Raw genomic sequence first — 12,139 nt, forward strand, 5'->3', positions numbered from 1 at the left:
TACAAAATAATCTGAAAAGAATATAACAGCCTCTTTGAAGTTCCAAAAATGTAGCCATTTGTTTCAACGAACACAGTAGTCTTCAATTTATTGCAACTTAAAAAAAAACTTAATCTCAATAGCAGAAACAGATCCATGGAGATACTTGATCCATGTATGATACTGCAAGCAGATTCTCTAAAACACTTGCACACCATCTAATGGATCTCCGGATGTCCATGTACGACCTAATATTATTTAACTGAATGAAAAACAGATCCATGCAAATACTCATCCAAGCATGCTACTGGACGCTGATTCTCAAAAATAATTGCATCCCAACAAAATGTTTCCCATGATATCAATGTAGGCCCTACTATTATCTAACTGGGTGAAAATGCACACTAATATCTACAAAAATCAATATGAACTAAATTAGAAGAGACATTCTTCAGAGCTGACAAATGCAAGTAATTAATGTGGCAGATCCTTGCTAATTCGTGGACGTCTTAACTGGTCCATTGGGATTTACTTCAGATTCTGCAACTCATCCCAAGCCTCAATCCAAGTGACCATGGCATCTGCCAGCTTCTGGAAATATGGATCTATTGCCCCAAGTTTGTCCCTTACTTGCTTTGACAACTCAATGTAGCATTGTTGGACAGTGATACATTCCTTTGGAAGTGTGGCAGATTGGAAAAAGGGAATGATGTCTTCTGGCCAGAATATTCCCTTGTACTCTTTCTTCAAATTAACAAAGGGGTTACTGGCCTTGCTGTGCCAAATATATGGCAGCCCTGTCTTCACTCCCAATCCCAAGTGATCACAAATAACCTTGACACACCATCCTGCCCACATATCATCATAGCGACCAATTGGCTGCCCATCACCCATCAAGCCAAAATACATTGCAGGCCCAATCAAGTCCTGATTGAAGGCCAAATTCATGCCACACATGGGAAAAAGAGTACCCTTAGGAATTGTCAAAACTGCATCAACATACCTGTGGTTGCGCTCCAAAGGCTTGACCAGCTGAGTGGGGGCGTCATAGTCAGGAATATTCATCCAGAGGCCATGAGAAACTGCAGTGGGTGTTCCATGGTGAAGGCTGAAGGGATACCCACGAACAGAATCTGCGCCCTCTCTGTATGGATCATACAGTGTGTTGAAAAATAATGGAGTTGAGGGGGAAAGCAAATTCGTAATGTGCTGCTGGAGGGTATTGATGTCTTTGCCAGAGGGATCCTTGGCAACAAAACAGTCATCATCAATCGTAAAGATATTTCTTCTTGGAAACCATGTAGCCGAAGCAACGGCAGGCACTGTCCTTGAAGGAGATGCAGGAGGCCTTGGGGCCAAGTATCCTGTTAATATCATTTCTGTTGTAGAGTTCGTAATCGAAACCCTTAGTGTCACGCCCCTACACCTGCGGTGATCTTCCAACCGCTTGTAGCGAGGTGTGGCACCACCAAACGCTTTCTTTTTAACAATACTAACGTTTATGGGCTACGCCTACTCCAACATAAACTTACTTTAACTTATGTTTTCTTGCAACTAAGTAAAGAGTTATCCTTTATACTTTAAAGAAGATCATTCTCAATCATTAACCATGTACAATAAACCGAGAACATCAACAATTGCAAACAAGTATAAAGGGGAGGGGCAACTCCCCGTAATGTGAGTCTGCCCGGCAATTTTATTAAAATATCAGATTTATAATGTACAAGTGTTCCTTGCCAAACCAAGTCTACACTTAACCAAATAATACAACCGAGAGGCAATCCTGCCTTTACAACATCTTGTGCATCTCTTGCACAAAGGACGGTGCTCACCCGAGCCACCAAGAATCCTTGCCAAGTCTTACACCAAGACTGCACAAATCACCCGAACCTCGGCACGCTTTTCTACACTCCAACCGGCATAAGAAACTCCAATCTGCACCTTAGGTAATCCTACGCATGAGGTATGCGTAGCCTTTACCCCTCTTGCGCAGATTTCCTTTACTCTATGCGTAGAAGTGATATTCGAATGCTTGTTGTTCAAATGAGCCTCCATGCTCACTTATATATATGCCTTTTACATGGGTTTTCATGTGGGGTGTCAGCCCCTTGGCCGACCCCCAAAATACCTTTAACACACCCTATAAACGCTCTCCAAGTGTCGGCCCTGCTCTCAAGCTAATCCTCTTCCAATTTGCTATAAAGACAGCCTCAACACTTAGTCGAATTTACATGTTTTCTGTTATCGTCGCATTTCTGTTCACGGTTTCGTCGCATTTCCGTGTGCGCTCACCCGCCCGTCGTGCAGACCCGCCCGCCTGTCGTGCAGACCCGCCCGCCGTGCAGCCTCGCCCGCCTGTCGTGCAGACCCGCCCGCCGGTCGTGCAACCCGCGCCCGCCGGTGCGCCCGCGCCCACCCTTGCGCCCGCGCCCGCCCGTGCGCCCGTGCACGGTGACTTCGCCCGGCGCCCGTCGCAACCACAACCGGAGGTCCTTACACTTAGGCACACTGATGGTCTTCGATGGTTCGCCATCCTGCACGATGATGAGGTGATAGGGCTCAAAGAATGGCCTCCACATTTCCAGGAAATCCAAGTTCCGGATAGTGGGTATCACTATGTCTAGCTCGTCCTTCAGGATCGGGGTTGCAGCAGTAGAACCTGCCATTGTTGCTTCTTGGATGGATGAAGATCGATCAGGATGAGGATCAACTAAGTAGGAATAAGGGAGAAATGAATGAAAATGAAACCCAACACTACCTATTCGGCCACCAGAACATACTCTTCTCTCTTAGGTCTGGTCCAGTTAAGTTGTTGTATATGCACCCATATATATATATAGCGGAGAGGAGAGGGACGTGTTGGAAGACCGGTTTCAAGCAAGGGGATGGTCCACCAGATTTTGCCCGACTACGCAAACGCTACTCGAATTGGGACGGGTGCAACTTCAACGTGCCACATCTGGTGCACACTAAGAGTTAAATCGCACCCCTTATGGGACTTTGACCAACTTTGCTCGTGAGCGGTTATTCCAGATCTTGTCCACATCGCAGCCTTTGGGTTGGCTTTTACCAACTTTGTACTTGTTTTGTTATGGAGAGCATCTTGCTTGTCAAATTTTTAATGGACTAATTTATTTTTTAATGTTTTAAAGTAATAATTTAAATTTTTAATTAGTCTCGAATTTTGATCCCAACTTTTTGAGCATGCGGGGCAGTTGGAAATGGATCATAATAAATTAAACCTTTGTTAATCTTAGATTTGTATTCACTTTTTGAGCATGTGGGGGTGGTTGGCAATGTATCTTAATAATTTAAATATTTGTTTGATGTATAATACCAATTTGACCAGTAGCATATGCCGATTCACCGTATGAGATATGAAAAACCATATCGAATTAAGGGGAATAGGTTGTGTGCGTACGCCTTAACATTTGTATCTACTTATTAGTCCCGCAGGCATGGCTGGGATTATGGTAATTGATTGACCAGCTTGGAACATTAATTCTAGTTGTTTTAAGTTTTGATTGTTGCAAATAACCAAAGTATTTACTCTATTAATGTATGCAATCTATTTCATCATGTTATTTGGCCTTTTCTCAAGGCGGAGGCAGATTAAACCATATGTTATAATCATTTATTTTTTGTGCATTTTTTAGTTTAATGAAAGCTTTAAACTAATGTTAGCATTAGTTTGGATGACATTTCATGTTAGGAATTAAAATTATGTGCCCATGTGACAAGGGTAGGTTTCCAGTTTATGTGACAAGGTTTCCAAAATTGCAGCATTTGGCTCCTCCACGTTTAAAACTTTGCATGGGGGTACACACTTGTCAGCTCGCCCGACCACTGCATCGGCCCATATTACTACTTGTCCTGTGCCTTAGTTCGGATTGTTTTGTGCTTGCAAGAGTGCTGTGGAGAAAAACCAAGGGAGGAGCAGTATATGCCCCTGTACCCATGATTTGGCTTTTGGACTGCTTCTGTGGCTCGTTCAGGCTCCATAACCCTTGCTTGTCGTGCTACTGTACCTGGAGTAATTGGTGCATCGAAAACCATGGTTAATGTATTTCAAAAGGAAAACAAGACAATTTATAGCTGGTCATGTTGAACCTGGCGTTGGCTAGGGCACTGCTGCGGGCCAAGATGTAGAAGGTATTCTAAGACAACTAGAGGCAATTTGTAATATACGAGGTACACGTTCTATCATGATATATATAAAGAATACACCAGAGATGAATGTTTGCCTTGAAAAGGTTTGAAAAATACTGAAACTGGGGTTTTTTTCTTCATTTAGACAGATTATAGTTAAGAAAGGTCAAGACTTGAAAGTACTAAAATTGGGGTAAAAGTATAAACACCTTGAATATGGAGAACCTCTGATAGGTTTCTGCCTGTGTTTTCGCCAGGCCCACTTATCTTAGGGCAGTTCATCTTTCTTCTGCCTTCCATCTGCTGGGCCATCTGGGACACATATTATTTTCTTCTCAACTGTCTTCCTACACACAATTTAGCGAAAAGCAAAGATAGAAACAATGAATTCCCGTCATCGCAGTCCGCCAGGGCACTGCTGCGGGCCAAGATGTAGAAGGTATTCTAAGACAACCAAAGGAAGTTTGTAAAATATGAGGTACATGTTCTATCATGATATATCTAAAGAATACACCAGAGATGAATTTTCTGCTTTGAAAGGGCTTGAAAAATACTGAAATTGGGGTTCTTTTCTTCATTTAGACAGATTATAGTTAAGAAAGGTTAAGACTCGAAAGTACTAAAATTTGGGTGAAAGTATAAACACCTTGAATATGGAGAACCTCTGATAGGTTTCTACCCGTATTTTCACCAAGCCCACTTATCTGAGGGCGGTTCATCGTTCTTCTGCCTTCCATCCGCTGGGCCAACTGGGACACATACTACTTTCTTCTCAACTATCTTCCTGCACACAATTTAGCGAAAAGCAAAGACAGAAACAATGAATTCCCGTCATCGCAGTCCCTTAAAAGGCCAACCAAAGGAATCGAAGCTTTAAATAAAATATATCAGTAAATAAAAATTCATTTCTAGGGTTCTACTTTTCATTTATTTATTTATGTTGTGAATCCACGTTGGAGCTTTGAAAAAGTTAGCACATTTTGGAGTTAAATTATCATGGAAAACTGTACATCTTTAGGAGCTTTCTGACCGACTCAAGACGCTAAAGAATTTAAAGAAGAAATAAGCTAAAGAATTTAAAGCAGAAAAATGCTACTGAATTACTAGCAGTCCTTTACCAGTGAAAATATCGCCCATGATAACTGCGCTATCTCTGCAGGCACTCTTTAGCTCCTCCTTTATATATGCTATTATGACACTTTCTCAATGTGTCACTCTTCTCTGTGTAGCAGTATATTGAACAACACTGGTTACTTTGTAATCACAACATTATATGAGTTAAACCAACACCTTCAATATGGTTGCTTACCTACATGGAGTGTTCGACCGAGCGAACCTTGATAGCTCACATTCTAGTTAGTGCACAGGACTCTTTGCTCACTCGATTTTAGTGAAGTAGGCAATCCAGCTCATTCGCAAAGGATGAACTCCTACTCCTGGGGACTAAAAGCTAGGCTTTAGTTGGCTTTGGGAGATGAGAACTAGAAGATTGATAAGAGTCAGATCCTCTATGCACTAGCACTTTATTCATAACGGGATCTTACAAAAAAAATATGCTTATGTGGAGCGGCAGAACCAGTATTCAGAGATTCACATGCACGAGATGGATTTATATAGAAATCAATCTTCGAAACAAAAGTGCCCCTTAGATGTGTTTTTGGTCTACGTAGTCTTCTCCAGTCCGATGGTCAGGTTCCTTGCCCATGCTTTTGTCCCAATTAGTGCAGCAGATCTCAATTCATAAATGCTGGTGTTGGTGCCCAAATTGCATGTGCTCTGGGTGCTCCATCCATGCTACTTGTTTTTCATCGACATCATCAATAACTGGAACATTTACTGGGTTAAACCGCTTCAAAGTCATTCACTGCCACTAAATTCACATTTGTATTATATCTTATTTATATCTGGCACTGTGCGAAGGTCTAAGTGGACATTTGATCTACATTGATGATGGTTTAAGATGCTGGGTCACTTGGCTCAACTAAGTAAACTGATTCGACTGGATCTATATCCCCACCAGCTCTGGATCTTGCCTTCAAATTGTAGCTTTTTCTCAGTATAAAAGAACCACTGGTTCTATTTCTGGTGCTTCCACCTCTGCTTCTAGTGGTGCTTCAACAGTTTCTGCTATTTTAGACTCAATCAACACCTAGTTCCATCAACCATTCACTGGAGCAAACCATGCCTATGAGAAAACCACGCAAAACAGACAGATAACATAACATTTTATGTTTCTTACTAAGACATTCACATGTACCTGTCTCAATTTCATACTCTACTGCGAAGTAGCTACGTGGCTTGCATGCAAGCATGATGTGGACCCACAAATTTGTTGCATTGTTTTTATCAATATATATATTTTTTAATGTTAACACATGGGTTGCATGCAACCTCATAGTTCTTTGAGTCCATTTCAAGCAAACAAGAATACAATTATTATTGACAGCGCTGTAACTAAGTAGAGTGGCATGAAGCTGAAGCTAACAAACTACAATATAACTATACACAGTTATTTCCTAAAAAAATTTCATATATTCAAGTGCTTCAGATTTTTCCTACCCTAATTCCCTAAGTACATTCAAGTGCTTCAAATTTTTCCTTGGATTTCATTAATTAGTTGTTAATGCAACCTCATAATTGTTCTTTTCATTTTCTTTGAGTCCATTTCAAGCAAACAAGAATACAATTATTATTGACAGTGCTGTAACTGAGTAGAGTGGCATGAAGCTGACGCTGACAAACTACAATAGAATTGTACGCAATTATTTCCTAAGAAATTTACATATATTCAAGTGCTTCAGATTTTTCCTACCCTAATACCCTAAGTACATTCAAGTGCTTTAGATTTTTCCTTGATTTTCATTAATTGCTTGTTAATGCAACCTCATAGTTGTTCTTTTCATTTTCTTTGGGTCCATTTCAAGCAAATGAGAATATAATTATTATTGACAGCGCTATAATTGAGTAGAGTGGCATGAAGCTGAAGCTGACAAACTACAATATAATTGTACGCAGCTATTTCCTAAGACATTTACATATATTCAAGTGCTTCAGATTTTTCCTACCCTAATACCCTGAGTACATTCAAGTGCTTTAGATTTTTCCTTGATTTTCATTAATTGCTTGTTAATGCAACCTCATAGTTGTTCTTTTCATTTTCTTTGGGTCCATTTCAAGCAAACAAGAATACAATTATTATTGACAGCGTTGTAACTGAGTAGAGTGGCGTGAAGCTGAAGCTGAAAAAGTACAATATAATTGTACGCAGTTATTTCCTAAGACATTTACATATATTCAAGTGCTTCAAATTTTGCCTACCCTAATACCCTAAGTACATTCAAGTGCTTCAAATTTTTCCTTGATTTTCATTAATTGCTTGTTGTAATGAGTCTCCATTTCTCTAGGGATGGTGGCCTTTGCATGGTCCTTATTAGAACTTGGGGGTTCGTAGTCCTGTGTGTTGCCCAAAAGTAATCTGCGCTCTTCTCCCAACTCAACTTCCTGCAAGAAAAACACACACAATTCATATATATATATATTTATTTTGCTACCGAAATAATAATCCCAACTCAGCATCCTGCAAGTGACATAGATATACAGATATAGTTTAGATAAATTCTATAATGGTTTTCCAATCGCAGTTGCATGGTAATAGTTTCGCTTGTAGAGTCTATTGATAATGTATGGACAACCTTTGAAAGTTGTGTATAGCCTCTCAAATGCAAACCTGCCAATGCACAAGACTACACTTCACAATTTCAATTTGCTCCCACCATTGCTTTCGACATTCACATAGGGCAGGGACTAGCTGCCGCACAGCCCCTCTTGTTGAACATATAAGTCACTTGAAAAGGGATTGTAATAATTTAAATTTTTGGTTAACCAGAAATTTATATATATTTTGCAAGCATGTGGATCATTCGAAAATGAAGCAAGACATTTGTAGTAAAGTTCTTGAATTGTGATTATGCACAAAAATCTCACTGAAGTAGTCCATTTCCCCTTAAAGGCAAGTTTGTTTGTTCGAATTCTAACCTATTCCATTTTTAATACAATTTTTACATAAATGTGAAATGTGTTTGTTAATAAGGTGCATCTCCATGAATTTGAACCATATTTCTTAACCGGGTGCATTCTAAGCCGACAGATGTGTATAAAACATGGAACTATATTTCTTAATCGGGTGCATTTCCATTCTAAGAGGGAGATGTGTATATAATAAATTTTATTTACAATAAATATAATTTAAATAAAAAAATTGAAATCAATCAAAAGCATATTTTTAAAATTGTAATCAAGAAAAGATGTTATTATAAAAAAAAAATTCAATTAGAATTTAAGTATTTATTAATTTGTATTTGTATTTTTTATTTTATTTATTATATTTAAAGTTAAGATGGATTTATGTTGATTTGTAATAAAGATGTGATAATGGAAGGAGTCACATTGCACTTTAAGGTCACCAATAATAATTCCTATAAAGCAAAAAAAAAAAAAAAAAATGTGTCCTTACACAAATATTATGCCACTTAGTTGTCATAATAGAGTGCATTGGTCATTGCTATGTGTAGTGTCATGACAAAAGTGAAGGATCATGCTACCACAAGGATGGTGGAGTTGTCACTTGGTTTTAGGACAAAAATAAGAAACCTAAGGAGGGGAGAGAGGAAGGAAAGAGGAGAGAATGTATTTAGATTAATCAGGGTTTTTTTTATTATGTCTTTTAACATTGTGAATAAGGTACCATCATGCAAGCAACATAAGTTCAAACCCTATTCAGTGTAGAGCCTCTCTTGTGTGTGCATATTTTAAGTCCAAGGTAATTGACCTTTTGAAATTGGTTTCACTTTATCAACAAAGGGGCTTAACATCTGTCCAATAAATCGAAATTGGTTTAAGTGGACATAAATATGCTATTTTTATCTATGATTGTAGATCAATTATGGCTCAATAACAAATAGAAAGTACTAACAAAAAACAAAGGAAAACATATGAACTAGACTTAATACATTGGTTTTCTTTGGTGAGCTATTTTAGTGAATTGTTAAAGATGAAAGAGTTAAAAAGGAAGGAACTCACCCATAAAAACATTGTTTTAGGAATTGACATTGCTTGCATTAAAGAAGGGAGATGTGACTGAGTTGGAGGAAAAAATTAGTCCTCCTGAATGGACATTACAAATTCTATAGCTTCAACAAAATATAATTGACTACTATATCTATTGTAATGAAATAAAACACCTTAGCTATATCATATAAAAAAATGAAACAATAAAATGTTGTATGGTGACCTAAAGTTTTGTTAGAAAATTCATATCTCTCTTTCCCTTATTGTGCTAGAAGCTTCATTGAGGTATAAGAGTTGAATTATCCATGGTGTGAGTGAGATAAGCCAATAAAGATGCTTTACGACAAAATTATGAGCCTTGAATGAAGAAAGAAAACCAAAAATCCAATGGTACCTAAAAAGGTGATGGAGATGAAAAGAACAAACATGTTGAGAGCGTGGAGATAGAGTAAAAGAGTTAAATCAAGATTTAGCATGAATCTGTAAGTGTTCTTACAAAATAAATTGAGGAATGGAAGTGGAATTAGAATGGTTTCACATAGGTGAACATAGCAATATAAAAAAGCAAGGAAACAACCTTAAGCTGTAAGTGAACACTGGACTAGTCCATATGCAATGTGTTTTAATAAAGAATCATGGGTTCAAAGGTCCATACCATAAGGATTTTCATCAAATAGTGGATTTCTTTTCCTAGGTTGTGACACACAAATGCAACACAAACCAAGAAAGGCATAGTACACTTGGTGCAAATAGATTAATAGGGGTCACCTAGAAATATTAAGCTAATTGATCCCCAATTTTCCCAAATGGATTTGAGCTATTAAGGACCTAAAGTGAAGCACCATAACAATTATGGGATGAAGTTGAGGATTTGAGCCTAAGATAGAACCCAAAGAACATGTGAATTCCACAAATGGTCTAGCAAGGTTAAATTAGGTACCGAAAACCAAATGCAAGGTGGAGGTAATTGTTGGGGCCAAGTTTGAGAGGAAGAAAAGATGTAATTTTGAGGTCGTTTTGAGAGTTGTGTGTAGAGATGCAGAGCATAAACAACACAATAGAGCATCGTGCAATTTTGTTAGAGTGCAGAATTGGCACAGATCGAGGAACCACGTAGAAAGGAGTAACGTAAAAACCAAATAGGTGGGAATTATAAAAGTTGACTATATCATTGAACCTGCATTAATTTGGTCTATTTTAGTAAGTATAACATGCCTTCCCATGGTAATTGTGTTCCTAGGTATTTCCCATGGTATTCAAGTCTATGTATTTTTGTATAAAGAGGCAAAAGTTGAAGGGGTTCGGGTTGGCTAAGACTTTCTTGGCAAGTTAGTGGTTGGTTAGATGTTTTTTTATTTCAAGTCTCCTATTTTTGTGAAGTCGGGTGATTTAGGCTAGTGAATGGAGGAGAAAAACTATTGTAAGGTTGTATGTGTTTGGTATTAATAAAAGATGGTTGAAGTTCAACTTATTTGGATTTTCCTATGTTTTGTAAGACGGTCACATTGTGTTTAGTCTTGTTTATTTATGAAAGCTATAATGTATGGATGAATCGATCTCACTGATATGAGTAATTGAGGCACCCTTTTTAAAATTTTATTCCTATTTGGTAATGTTTCCATAATCCCTTTGAATATGTAATATCAAGGTAAGCATTCGAATAAGAAGATGGGCACTATAGGATGTTTTCATATATTGAATTCCCATTCCCCTCATTATTGCAGAAGCCTGGTTCTCGCACCGCCCCATAGGTGCCATAAGAGATACCTCACTTGTTTTACAGGTGATGTTGAAAGTGCCAACATCTAGTGGGGTTTGTTGGTTGCGTCTCACACATTTACTTGGGTCGGATTCAAAATTAGCACAAACAGTAATAAGGAACCCTATCCTAGTGCTAAATAATAATCCAATGGAGGTCACTCATATAAGGTAAGGGAGAGTGTCTCAAGGGAGAGTATTCTAGTGCACAAGAGATCTGATATGAGCAATGAGAGGTAAACAATACATCCTTAGGCCAATGATGTAAAAATTGGTACAAAATTAGGTTGCATCATGGTATCTCTAAGAGTGTAGGTGGTTATCAATATTAAAGTGTATAATTCATACACTACATTATGATTAAATTACAAAACACTAAGATATCATGGATTGGAGATTTTGGTGTTGCATTGAATTTCTTACATTACCCCAATATGTTTTCAATACCATTGTTGAGAGGAAAAGCATCATTCAATCGTTCCTCCTTAAGTCTTTGTAAGAAAATCATGAAGCAACAACACCTTCACGCAAATTGAGCACTTTTCACAATTTTTGGTTATATACCCTGAAACAAAACATGGAGAGAACCAATGAGCTCACCCACTAATTGACAATTGTAGTTACCTATCAATTTATTTTTGTGACAAAGCCATGAATGCAAAATTTTGATAGCTAGCAATAGTTCTTTTCAAGCATAATCTTCGTTTCAGTCAAGTTTGTTAATGTTTCTTGTAAACACAATATGCCAATGTCTATGAGATCATACTCTTTAATAATAGTTTTAATGTCCAAGTGCAAGATTTTGTGTTCAATGGGTATATTACCAAAAAGATTATTTTGATATTGATTACATGCCATATTCAAGTTGGTAATATGTGTATCTTTGAAGCCTTTTAATTTTCAACAACAACTTTCTTGAAGTTTCTCTTTGTAGTTTTCTCATGGATAAAATGATTGGATGTCTTTAACACAAGAAAGTGTTGTGTGCACGGTTCCATGTTGTTTAACTCTAGTGGGTTAAAATACCAAACCATCCATCATTAGGGCTCATGATTTATGTATCATTTGAGCACACATCAACTAGACAGAGAATTGTTCTCAAACAAAAGAGATTTCATTTCTTGATGTTGTTTGTCCATATACTCTTATAATAAGATTTGAATGATGAGGAATGCTAGACATGAAC

At 37.9% G+C, this 12,139-nt stretch overlaps 1 pseudogene; it reads right to left on the bottom strand.

The window, feature by feature from the left end:
* Positions 1-298: 298 nt before the first annotated feature.
* On the bottom strand, positions 299-2,645 carry LOC149232202 (UDP-arabinopyranose mutase 1 pseudogene; annotated as a pseudogene).
* Positions 2,646-12,139: the final 9,494 nt, after the last annotated feature.

This window comes from Pinus tabuliformis, chromosome J (assembly GCF_031772625.1).
Source record: "Pinus tabuliformis cultivar Carrire ecotype Pingquan chromosome J, CPIR1, whole genome shotgun sequence".
In the NCBI taxonomy this organism is placed as follows: domain Eukaryota; kingdom Viridiplantae; phylum Streptophyta; class Pinopsida; order Pinales; family Pinaceae; genus Pinus; species Pinus tabuliformis.